This window comes from Taudactylus pleione, unplaced genomic scaffold (assembly GCF_031769625.1).
Source record: "Taudactylus pleione unplaced genomic scaffold, aTauple2 ptg000501l, whole genome shotgun sequence".
In the NCBI taxonomy this organism is placed as follows: domain Eukaryota; kingdom Metazoa; phylum Chordata; class Amphibia; order Anura; family Myobatrachidae; genus Taudactylus; species Taudactylus pleione.
Genome location: NW_028284903.1, coordinates 83,057 through 96,164, shown reverse-complemented (window position 1 = coordinate 96,164; position 13,108 = coordinate 83,057).

Below are 13,108 nucleotides of genomic sequence, written 5' to 3'. Positions count from 1 at the left end.
TCCCTTATACACAAGGCTCACAGTAGTAGTGCCCCTAATTCAATGCCCACAGTAGTAGTGCCCCTTATACAATGCCCACAGCAGTGGTGCCCCTTACACAATGGCGCAGTAGTGGTGCCCCCCATGCAGTGCCCCCATTAGTAGTGCCCCCAGTGGTAATGCCCCCTATAGTAGTTCCCCCATTAGTAATGCTCCCCAGTAGTAATCCCCCATTAGTAATGTTCCTTATAGTAGTGCCCCCATTAGTAATGCCCCCATTAGTAATGCTCCCAAGTAGTAGTGCCCCCAGTAGCAATGCCCCCTATAGTAGTGCCCCATTAGTAATGCCCCCTATAGTAGTTCCCCCATTAGCAATGCTCCCCAGTAGTAATCATCCAATTAGTAATGCCCCCTATAGTAGTGCCCACAGTAGTAATGCGCCCTATAGTAGTGCCCACAGTAATAATGTGCCCTATAGTAGTGCCCCCAGTAGTAATGCCCCTAGTAGTAATGCCCCCTATAGCAGTGCCCCAGTAGTAATGCCCCCTATAGTAGTTCCTCCATTAGCAATGCTCCCCAGTAGTAATCCCCCAATTAGTAATGTCCCCTATAGTAGTGTCCACAGTAGTAGTGCCCACAGTAGTGCCCCCATTAGTAATATTCCCAGTAGAAGTGCCCCCAGTAGTAATGCCCCCATTAGTAATGCTCCCCAGCAGTAATCCACCATTAGTAATGCTCCCTATAGTAGTGCCCATAGTAGTAATGCCCCCATAGTAATGCTCCCCAGTAGTAATGCACCCTATAGTAGTGCCCCCAGTAATGCCCCTAGTAGTAATGCCCTCTATAGTAGTGCCCACGGTAGTAATGCCCCCATTACTATTGCCCCCATTTGTATTACCCCCAGTAATAATGCCCCTGTTAGTAATGCCCCCTATAGACGTGCCCCCAATAGTAATCCCCCCAGTAGTAATACCCCTATAGTCATGCCCCCAGTGCTGGTGCTTCAGAAAAAAAAAATACAAACACAATACTTACCTTAAGCCCCGCTCCTGCTTCTGCTGCCGTCCGTCCCATTTTTTTTTTTTTTTGCTGCAAAAATATTCATATAAAGTAGCAGATTAAAGTAGAAAATGTTGAGAAAAATCCCAAGGCGTGGCTAATTCGCAGATTCAAAGGAATGGCACATTTAGTCATATGGCTAGATTTAAGGAAAGGTGTATGCGGACACATCTGTATCTATCTAAGGCTGCTAAAGCCAAGGCTGCATTTGCAAGAGTTATTCAGGAGTTATTACTAACTATACTTCTACCTAGGAAAGACTGTGATGTGATTTTTCATTTCTTATCATCCACAGGTAATTTAACTACTGCACCCAACATATCTTGCTGCTTGGTCTTTCTATTACACAGACTTTAAAATTGCTAGGTAATTTAACTATAGACTATTTCATATATTTTTAAAATCTGTACCAAGGCAGGAAATGACTCTGTATCTGTGTTTGTGGATTGTCCTCTCACCATTTGTTTATTTGCTTGCTGACCCTTTGCTGTTTGAGGAGGGTGTTAGGGGAGGGGTAGAATCAGTGTGGACACCTGGTTTCAGCTATACTTATTACTTCTATCTAAGGCTGCTAAAGCCAAGGCTGCATTTGCAAGAGTGCTTAGGTTTTAAGTGCATAGTTTAAAGTGTAACTAGAATTTTTAAATTGAAGCCAGAGTTATTCAGGAGTTAAACAGGAGGAGAACAGAAGGAGAAATTAACAAATCAACTATTCCTGCTAGTAAGGACTGTTAATGTACCACCATACTTCCAACATGCCTTCCTGACCTCCTCATGCAATCTGCTTGTCCATTCCAACTATGCCATACCGAACAACGCAGCAAGATGACCCCTCTAATGGACCTTGGTTGTGGCCCCCAAATCTTGAGGCTTGGTGCAATTTGATCAACTCATGGTCTTTTACTCTTAAGTTTAAACTAACCTTTCCATAAATGTTATATTACTGTCACCCTTGTATCCAGCCCATCTGTGTCACCCCTGTCGGTCTGCCCCCTCCCCTTAGAATGTAAGCTCTCATGAGCAGGGCCCTCTTCCCTCATGTGCTTCTCCTTCACTTAAATATTCTTTAATATACAACAGTACCCCACCCTTGGTTGCCGACAACCTGCTGCTTATCTAAGTGTTATGCAGGAATGTATTAATCATATATCTGTCCTGCATTGTTTGTACTGTTAATAACCGTTTTCCTGTGTGCTCATTTGTTTATGTACATTGTAAAGCGCTGCGGAACCCTTGTGGCACCATATAAATAAAGGATAATGATATATATATATATTAGGGATGAGCGGGTTCGGATTTCTGAAATCCGAACCCCCCCCCCCCCCCGAGCACCCCCGATCTGAGTCGTATCCGAGTCAGGCTCGACTTTTCCCACCTGACTCGGATCTGAAATCGAGGCAAAACGTCATCATCCCACCTTCCGGATCTCGTGGGTTTTGGAATCTATAAAAGGTCCCCACGTCGGAGCCATTTCTCACTCCGGCTGTGGACAGTGAAGAGGGTGGGTGGGAGCTAGGTCTGGATGGGCTGTGTTGTGCTGCTGTTGTCCATATGGGCTGTGTCCACTCAGTCCATAGGGGCTGACTGGGCTGTGATGTGCTGCTGTTGTCCATAGGGGATGGCTGGGCTTTGTTGTGCTGCTGTCATAAGGGCTGGCTGGGCTGTGTTGTGCAGTTAGTTGTCCATAGGGGCTGTGTCCACTCCAAAGTCTACAGGGGCTGGCTGGACTGTTTTGTGCAGTGTCCCATAAAGGCTGTAGTCCTAGAGGGGTGCTGTAGTGTTGTCCAGGTGGTGATCTGTGCTCCACCAAAGTGCACTCCAAAAAAAAATTATTTTTTTTTCTGTGTTTGTGAATTGTGTGCACAGTAGCCGCACGTGCATCAACAAAGTAGCGCCAAGCGTGCGCCTGTGTCATAAATCAAGGGCCGGCTGGCTTGTCCGTTAAAGGGTGCTGTAATCCCCAAAGTGCACTCCAGAAAAAAAAAAATTTTTGTGTTTGTGAATTGTGTGCGGAGTAGCTGCACGTGCATCAACAAAGTAGCGCCAAGCATGCGCCTGTGTCATAAGTAAAGGGCCGGCTGGCTTGTCCGTTAAAGGGTGGTGTAACCCCCAAAATACACTCCAACAAAAATAAAACAACATTTTCTTCTGTTTGTGAATTGTGTGCACTGTACGTGCATCCTCAAAGCAGCAGCGCTAAGCGTGCATCTGTCTGTTAAAGGGTGGTGTAACCCCAAAAGTGCGCTCCATAAAAAAGAAACAATTCTTTTTTTGCTGTGTTTGTGTGCAAAATGTATGCGCAGTAGCCGCACGTGCGTCAACAAAGGAGCAGAGCCAAGCGTGCGCCTGTGTCCCATAAGTTTATTAAAGGGTGGTGTAACCCCCAAAGTGCGTTCCACAAAAAATAAACAATTCTTTTTTTTCTGTGTTTGTGACTTGTGTGCACTGTAGCTGCACGTGCATCAACACAGTAGCAGCGCCAAGCGTGCGCCTGTGTCCTAAGTCAAGGGCTGGTTTGGACATCTGGTCCGGACTGAAGGACGTGCCAACAATTTCTGGCATGTCTACTGTCACTGCATATGATACTGTCACCACTGACAAAATGGTGGAAGATTACATTGCTGACAGCATTGCAGTAGGGATATCAGACAGTCCGTACCTGTACTGGCAGGAAAAAGAGGCAATTTGGAGGTCCCTGTACAAACTGGCTCTATTTTACCTGAGTTGCCCCCCCTCCAGTGTGTACTCCGAAAGAGTGTTTAGTGCAGCCGGGAACCTTGTCAGCGAAAGGCGTAGGAGGTTGCTTCCACAAAATGTGGAGATGATGTTCATAAAAATGAATTATCAACTCTTCCAAGGAGACCAGCCTCCAGAACGTACAGAGGGACCTGTGGTGGTGGATTCCAGCGGGAATGAATTAATACTCTGTGAGGATGAGGATGTACACAACAATGAAGAGGGTGAAGAATCGGTGAATGAGGAGGATGAGGATGACATCTTGCCTCCGTAGAGCCAGTTTGTGCAGGGACAGATTAATTGCCATCTTGTTTTGTGGGGGCCCAAACGAACCAATCATTTCAGCCACAGTTATGTTGCAGACCCTGGCACTGAAATGATTGGTTTGTTAAAGTGTGCATGTCCTGTTTATACAACAAAAGGGTGGGTGGGAGGGCCCAAGGACAATTCCATCTTGCACCTCTTTTTTTTCTTTGCATTATGTAATGTGTGAGGCCTAGTTTTTCAAACTGCCATCCTGTCTGCCACTGCAGTGTCACTCCTAGATGGACCATGTGTTTGTGCCGCCCACTCATGCTGCTTAGCATAGTCATCCAGCTACCGTGGTGCAACCTTTTGGACTAAAAACACTATTGTGAGGTGTGAGGTGTTCAGAATAGACTGGAAATGAGTGGAAATTAAGGTTATTGAGGTTAATAATGGCATAGGAGCAGAAAAACCCAAACATTCTGTGATTTTAGCTGTTTTTATGCTTTTTTTCAAAAAAATACAGATCCAAAAAATGTTTTGGACATGTTTTGGATCAGAACCCAAAACACTGAAGGGTGGTTTTGGCAAAACCAATCCAGATCCAGAACACGAAGAAAGATCCAGATCCAAAACCAAAACAGGAAAAGTGGCCGATGCACACCCCTAATTTACCCCTTATTTTTCCAGTGGCACTTTCAAGTTTGTGGGGGGGTACCAAAACTTGTCTTGCCTCCGGGCGACTGGGATGAAGTTACACCACTGCTACTGTATGTGAGAGCTGTTGTAGAATACTACTGTATGTGAGAGCTCTTGGGAAAACAAAATCTGTGTGCCTGTGAAGCATAGTACCTGTAAGTCTAATACAGAGGTGTGCATGGTTGCAATTTCTTACAGATGTACATCTGCAAAAATATGCAGTCACTGTCTCTAATGCCAGAAATCCCATAAGCAACTGCGATTGCCATTGTACAGTTAGGAGATGTCGCAGTAACAAAAATAAATCATACCTCCCAACATGACCCTCTCCAGGAGGGACACAATGCTCTGGTCCTGGACTTCCTTGGTAATTTATGATTGGTGGCGGCTCCGGAGGTGGGGCTGCAGTACAGCCCAAAATTCAAATAGGGGAGTCACAACAACTGCCAGTGAGTCCCAGCCAGTGATGTTTGCCAGCGTGTGAAATGACAGTTGGTGTGGCTCCCCTATTTGAATTTTGGACTGTGCTGCAGCCCCACCTATTACCAGGGAAGTCCAGGACCAGAGCATTGTGTCCCTCCTGGAGAGGGTCATGTTGGGAGGTATGAATAAATTGTTCACAGCGCAAACCTCGGCATAGTGTCCTTTGAATCAGGCCGAAGGACACTGGTAGGTCACCGCTAAGTAAGTGAACAAAAAGTAGATCCCAGGTAACAAAAGTCCAGCCACCCCTGCATTAGATGAATAATTTGCTGTATCCATTGTTTTTTTTTTTAAATTAAAAACTGCAAATAAAATGGAGGAAAGGGTCTGAAAAGATAAGGGTGACAGGTCAAACATTGTTATACAGTCCTTACCTTAAGATGTTATTCAGATTTGATTTCTGTACATGTTGTTGTTGTTTAGGACAAAATGGCTGCCAGTAGCTGGGCATCCTTTACATAGGGCTGTGACCTGCATTGTGACATCACAATGCATTCAGGCAGCAGCTGGAGATGGCTGTAGCTTAGATCAGCTCTGGATCCTACAAGCCACATTTATATAACATTAATAGAATTGAGAAATGGAGAAATTATTGGTTTTGATCTTATTCTTGTTTTGAATGGGCATTCATTTGTAGGTATTACTCATTTGCTGTTATATTTTTAGATTTAGTTATTTTTTCTTTAAGCATAATATATATTTATTTACTGTAACCCCCTCCCCCCTTTTCGTTCTAACCTTCTAACCCCAGCTCATCTAAATACATAGCATTGTGTATGTGGAAAGTATTTGTGATTCTTATGGGGGAGATATTTGTGTTTCTATGTTTGTAACTTTTATATTTGCCTTTAAAAGTAATTATAAAATTGGGAAATTAATTTGCACGTTCTAGTCATCAAATTTATTATGCAGCAGGTTGAAAATGTACAATTGAGGTGCTGTAATAATCCTCTACATGTTATCAGTTACCTATACAGACTTCTCTTCCCTCCCACAGTTTTCTATAAAATTCTATTATATATGTATATATATTTATATATTTAATTTGCCACCTTGCACTTTGTCATCCCCTTACTCCATTATGCCTTATATTTTTTGTTTTAATTCGGCTTGGTCTTATCAGCTTACCATCCCTATATAATAACTTCATTTGGGCCTGGTACTCTCCCTATTTTCCTCATTCCCCTAATATGTTTATGTATTTTGTGTCTGTACCTATCTACTGTTTTTCTCCTATGTATTTCTTCATTTGGGCCTGGTCTTCTTTACCTCTCCACCTTTATATATATTTTCTTTACTTTCAGTCAATATTATCAACAGAGAGCAAAGGAGATCAATTTCATTGAGGATTAACTTTGCGTTATCAATTTTTCTCCCAATTCATCCTTGTTTTATCAAGTTTTCTCCCAATTCATCTCTGTGAGTGGCAACTGGTCTGCCAAAGATTGAAAAAACATATACGGTGACAGCAGGTAGGTTCAGCAAACGTATATCTGAGATCTGCTGCAAAATTGGACAGTGTGTAGGTGTGTATTTGGTGTTGAATCTGTTACCAGGTCTCCAGTAGGATTGTCAACAGTCTGTTTTGGAGTTGGATCCCCAGAGGATTGGACAAATGTGTACCCATTTTAGTTATGCAGCGTCACATTAGATGAATAATTTGATTTATCCATTGTTTGTTTTTTTAATTATAAACTGCAGATAACGTGGAGGGAGGTGCCTGAAAAGGTAAGGATGACAGGCCAAAAGTTGTTATATAGTGCTTACCTTAAGATGTTATTCAGATTCGATTTCTGAAGATGATGTTGTTGTTTAGGACCTTATTGGAAGATGTAATCTAAAGTCCTTTTTGGTAGTCGCTATCCAAAGTCGCTATATAAAAGCAGGAGCTACTCAGAGAGTATCAATGTAGGAACAATGTCACCAGAAAATGGCTACCAGCAGCTGGGCATCCTTTATATAGGGCTGTGACCTGCATTGTGACATCACAATGCATTCAGGCAGCAGCTGGAGATGGCTGTAGCTTAGATCAGCTCTGGGCCCTACTAGTCACATTTATATAACATAAATAGAATTGAGAAATGGAGAAATTATTGGTTTTGATCTTTTTCTTTTAAATGTGCACTCATTTGTAGGTATTAAACATTCGCTGTAATATTTTTAGATTTAGTTATTTTTTATAGCATAATATATATTTATATACTGTAAAGAACCCCCTCCCCTTTTCTTTGTAACCTTCTAACCCCAACTCATCTAAATACATAACATTGTGTATGGGGGAGGTATATGCAGTCAGGGGTGTATCTAGGGGTCCGAGCGCCCCTGGCAAGTAAGGGACTGCTCCCCCCCCCCCCGCTTGTCAGTTAGTAAACAGATATAGATATACTGTACCTAGCACTGCACATACATAGCACACATACTGTACATAGCACACCACACACATATAGTGTACACACATACCTAGCACTGCACCTACATGTACATAGCACACTTAAAGTACATGGCACACCACACACACACACACATTCACATACCTGGGGCTGAGAGGAGTAGATCGGCAGCCGCAGCACTACATACTGTGAGGAGGGAGAGGGAGCAGCTGTGGATGAGCATGTGCAGCAACTCCCCAGCTCCCTCTGACCTTCTGAGCTCTCCGTAGCTGTGATTGCGGCAGCGTTTGCCGCTTGTATTGAGATGGAGACACAGCTGTCTCCATCTAAAAAAAAAAATAATTGGACTCATCAGGGGGAAGTTTTAGCTGTGAATGATATTTGCCAGGGGCATCGGCCGGTGAGGGGGCCCCCACCGGCGCCCCCCACCGGCCGGCGCCCCTGGCAAGTGCCATCCTTGCCAATAGGAAGATACGCCCCTGTATGCAGTGTCGGACTGGGGTATGAAGGGCCCAGCAGGGGATTGCAATAGTAGAGGCCCGTGAAGGGGCATAACCATCTGCCAAAGTGGGATTACCCAGTGAATAGAGAGGCGTGGCAATAATATGTGCAAATAATTGAAGGAGGAGTAGTTAACTAGTGATAGACCTCCAAAAAGCCATAGAAAAGGTTGTCCTGATCAGTGCCAGATTAAGTCCACATGGGCCTGAAGCTGAATTTAATTAAGGGCTTATTGTGTGCCACTACAGGGGTGTGACCAGTGCTGTGTGGGTCAAAACAGGGTGTTTGATTTGTGCCATGGGGTGTGGCTAGTTCCATGGGGGGTATAGCTAGCACCTACCTTCAACTACTTTAATTTATAGGGGCAGATTCAATTAGCTTCGGTGTTTACCGCGCAGGTAAAGCTCTATATTTAACATGCGGAACAATTAAATTATTATGCATTTTCTATGTGAGGTAAACGTGCGGATAGCTTATGTTGTTAACCCATAGATTCCCCGTTAAGTGTCTGGTATCTTTGGGTTACCCCTCGTGATAAGCCCCAGAGGGTGCAATTAACGCATGTTTTTTTCTGACCCTCTGGGGCTTAACATGCAGGGTAACGAGCCTTAATTGAATAGCTCAGGATGGAGCTTTAGTTGAAGGGTAAACCCCGCAGCTAATTGAATCTGCCCCATTCTGAAGCTATAACAATAAAATGTTGTTGTTTTCTGTGAACGGGTGTGTACTGTATGCTCTGCATTCCCTTGAGTGCTAGAATAGTTTACATTAAAAGAAAAAACAATAAAATAAAAAATTATTCACTATTTACTGCCCTATTTCTATAAGTGTTCATCCCACATCCCTAGCCAATGCTGTAAATTAATACGCAAGGAGTCAAATACACAAGTCAGGAACTTCCGCTGGTTCTGTGCTCTGTGTAGCACAAATTCATACTTAGTGGTCTATTCATGAAGCAGTGAAAAGCCCTTTATCAGTGATAACAGGGCTTTTGACTGCTTCCCCCTATTCATAGAAGGGGTTAACGTGGAGAAATCTCCCCAGCGGTGCCCCTGCTAAGCATACACATCGCTTCCCCATACATTAGTATTGGGAGAGCGATTCATAGAAGCAATGAAAGCTCAGCTTTCCGTTTCGCTTCTATGAATCTTTTTCTCCATCACAGGACGGGGTAATGTGCCTCCTGAGAGGAGAAGAGCAGGGAAGACAGCTGTCTCCCCGCCTCCTCCCTGCTCTCCCCGGCCCCTGCTGCTACAGCAGCCAATCAGAGGGGTCCAGGGAGAAAGGGGCAGAGAAAAACACTGCCCCTGCTCCTTAATGGAGAGCTTTCCGCAGTGTATATACAAGTGACCCGGCACATGCCTGCCGGGTCACTTCATACAGCTGATTGCCAACTGCCTCTACCCCCCTTCACACGGACAGCTTGCTCTGCCGCACCAGTCGTTCTGTCCAGTTTGTGTATATATAATATACACACACACACACTACTGACTCTCCACTGCCCCGGGCTCAACCCCTCCCGTGCCTGCCCCCCCCCCCCCCCCCGGGACACATGATCACCTGCTCCCACGGAGAGCAGGGTTGAAGCCAGCGCAGGGATCAGCTGCTATTGTAGGTGCATTATCAGGACACAAGTACAGGAATACGGAGACACTAGAGGCGTCGGTATGCTCAAAGAAGAAAGTAGAAGACAGGATCGCCGAGACCCAGGATACCAGACCACATCGCGGAGAAGGTAAGTGTACAGGAATTACAACGATTATACCTTGATATCGCATTTGTAAAATGCGATGACTGGTAATTAACATATCGTTTTCACAAATATACATGAATAGACCCCTTTGAGAGCAATGGGCGGGTGGTCAGCATGGGCTTTGGAACAGGAGAGTCAAGGGGGCAGCTCGCAGAGGAGTAACTAGGGTATTTGGAGTCCAGTGCAAATTTAAAAAAAGGAGCCCCCCCCCCCATGTGCGCACTGAAAAATGGGCGTGGTCGCATGTCACAAGGGGCATGGTCACTGAAAATGGGGCATGTCAACATGATACACACCCCTTTCTCATCACTCTGGGAACATTCCTTTCCATTCCATATGCACCTTAATGCAGAGCTCCTTATACAGTCCCCCTATGCAGTGCCCCCAGTAGTGGTCCCCCTTATGCAGTAGTGTCCCTTATACAGTACCCCCAGTATGCAATGCTCCCAGTAGTGGTCCCCCTTATGCAGTAGTGACCCTTATACAGTACCCCCAGTATGCAATGCTCCCAGTAGTGGTCCCCCTTATGCAGTAGTGACCCTTATACAGTACCCCCAGTATGCAATGCTCCCAGTAGTGGTCCCCCTTATGCAGTAGTGACCCTTATACAGTACCCCCAGTATGCAATGCTCCCAGTAGTTGTCCCCCTTATGCAGTAGTGCCCCTTATACAGTATCCCAGTAGTGGTCCCCCTTATGCAGGCCCCAGTAGTGGTCCCCCTTATGCAGGCCCCCATTAGTGTCCAATGCCCCCAGTAGTGATCCTGCTTATGCAGCAAGGCCCCCATTAGTGCCCCTTAAACAGTGCCCCCTCAGTAGTGGTCCCCCTTATGCAGGGCCCTATTAGTCACATATAGACATACAGTACACACACAAAACATAAAAACACTCTTACCTGAATCCCCGCTCTTGCCGCTGCTCCTCCTTCTCCGTCATCCCGCTCGCTCCCACTCTGCATTATGACGTCTCTCCCATCACCCACTGCAAGAGCCGGAAGGCAGAGCTCACAAGTGAGCTCCAGCCTGGCTCTGGCAGTGGGCGCAGCAGCCAATGAGAGTCTGTCTGACTCTCATTGTCTGCTAACACACACACATCGCCGTCGGGTAGTACCGGCGGCGGCGATGTGTGTGTGTGTGTAAATGTGTCGTACGACCGCACTCACTGCTTTCTGCACTACACTGGCTGACTAGGGTGGGCACATACCGTGGCGCGACCTCCGATGATGAATAGGCCCCATGTTTCTATGTTTTATATTTGCCTTTTAAAGTAATTAGAAAATTGGGAAATTCATTTGCAGTTTCTTATGGACTAGTCATCAAATTCATCTATTATAAAGCAGGTAGAAAATGTACAATTGAGGTGCTGTAATGATCCTCTACATGTTATCAGTTACCTCCACAGACTCCTCTTCCCTCCGACAGTTTTCTGCAAAATGCTATTATATTTGTATATATTGTTATATATCTAATTTGACACCTTGCAGTGTTTGTCATCCCCTAACTCCATTATGCCTTAGATTTTTGGATTAAATTTGGCATGGTCCTATCTGCTTACCATCTCTATATAGTTATTTCTCTCCTTCCCCTAATATGTTTATGTATTTTGTGTCTGTGCCTCCTATGCGCACACACACACACACCTTTGAAATATATTTCCTTTACTTTTAAAGTGTAGGAATGTGTTAAAATAAACCATGTGCGGGCTGTGTGTTCCGATCCTGGTTGTGATAATACAGGGGACCAGGCCCTGGAAATACGGGGGGAGAAAATTAATTAATGTTCCCCATATTATCCACAATTAGCTCCGGGCTCTTACTAGCGGGGGTGTAATGTCGCAGCTGAGGGACATGCTTTACGGGGTCCCCCGAGCAAAGCATTCAGCACCCCACACTAGACAGCTCAGGCTGGGGATCCCTGGGGAGGTGGGGACCAGGGCTGGCTTGAGGGCCATTCTGGCAGATCGCCCGCACAGGGGACGCAACAGCTTGCACGTCTGACCTCCACAAACTGCCATGTCGGGAGCTGAGCAGCTGAGCAGCCACTGTGGCCACACTCTTCAGCCATTTACAGCAGCTAATCAGTGTCCACCAGTCACAACAGCCAAACAGCGACGGCGGTCTCTTCCTGGCTAGGGGCAATCTGGGAGTGATAGTTTAGTCCTCTTATAACTTGTCCATTGTTTATATCAGTCATCAGTACAGACTGAGGGCCTGATTCAGAGCCGCTCGCTATTTGCGGACGTTCGTTCTAAAACAAGGGGTGGCTATTCAAATGAACCGTTCGCTAATTGCGGTCTGTTCTCGCCTCTAAGTCTGAACGAGCGAGCAAAACTTGCGGTTGTAATTTTGAAAAATACGCCCCCTGGCCGCTCGCATCCTACGTCATGTCCGCTATTTATTAGATTAATCGAGCACATCAAACAGCGTATGAACTGCTCGCTATTCTTGTGGCAGGTTTTTTCAACCGCTATTTTGCGATCAGTTCGGGGTAAAAAAAAAAACAAGTGATGTGGTCAATGACACTGCTGTATTAATTATGCACTCCCTTAAAACGCCCGTTTTGACCTTTTGGCACACCTGCGATCTAATTCCACACCCCCGTTTTCAAGCACCTTCCCCTGTAACCACCCACATACGCCTCCTTCTGTCACTCAAAGTAGCAGGCATTCGCTATATAGCGAACAAACGATTTTCGGCCGCACTGACTGGTTCGCGCATACGTATTACAATCCGTACGCATGCGCAGATGTGTGAACATCGGTCAGAACGAACGAGCGGCCGCTTACGAGCGGCTCTGAATCAGGCCCTGAGATTGTGCACTTTCCCTCTTATGCTGACTGCTGCTGAGTGCAGTGCATACAGCAATGCCCTAAGCTGGAGCAGCTGTGTGCCCTGCTGGTGATGAGGAGCAGTATGACACTGGCCACATGCATGGAGAAGACAGAATGGATGAGAAACTTGTGCAAGACATCAGTTTGCAAAACAATATTATAATAAATCAGACAAACGGATGGAGTGGTCACATTCATTCATTCATTATAGGGCATTTTTATTTTTTGCAATTGATGGGACTAATCTTTTGCCTCCATGCAGCATTTCAATAAGGGGGATGCAGTCAGGAAGCCGACGGTCGAAATGCCGACCGCCGGCTACCCAACTGTCAAATCCCGGCAAGGTAATAATGACAGGCATCGAAAGCCCGGGAAACCGAACGAAGGTAAGCCGGGCGCCGGGTACGGACAGCCGTGGCTAGGTTTTAGTGCTC